This window comes from Penaeus monodon, chromosome 27, assembly GCF_015228065.2.
Source record: "Penaeus monodon isolate SGIC_2016 chromosome 27, NSTDA_Pmon_1, whole genome shotgun sequence".
In the NCBI taxonomy this organism is placed as follows: domain Eukaryota; kingdom Metazoa; phylum Arthropoda; class Malacostraca; order Decapoda; family Penaeidae; genus Penaeus; species Penaeus monodon.
Genome location: NC_051412.1, coordinates 6,896,124 through 6,896,518, shown reverse-complemented (window position 1 = coordinate 6,896,518; position 395 = coordinate 6,896,124).

Genomic DNA, 395 nt, shown 5'->3' with positions numbered 1-395 from the left:
CAGGGAAAAAAAAGGGTAATAAATGATTGAAGGAAAATCAAAAAAGAAACGATAAGATGATGCGACCGTAATTGCAAAGCATATTGCAACAATTATCCGTAGAGAGAACAAGACATGATCTTTGCATTAGACGAGCAATTTTATTCAACATAGATTTGAATAAATTAACAACAGCGTTATACACAGACCCAACCATGATTATCTAAGCGTCGAGAGAAATTGTTATGTTTGTGTCAAATTGATTAAACCTCAAAAATTCGCTGTTATTTAAGTTATCTCAAGTGATTTCTCGTTTCCTTTTGTTATTCAATTTACTTTATTATTATTTTTTATGTTGTTACTATTATTTTTCAATTTCCTTTTTATATATATTTTTTTCTTTAATGTTATTACTG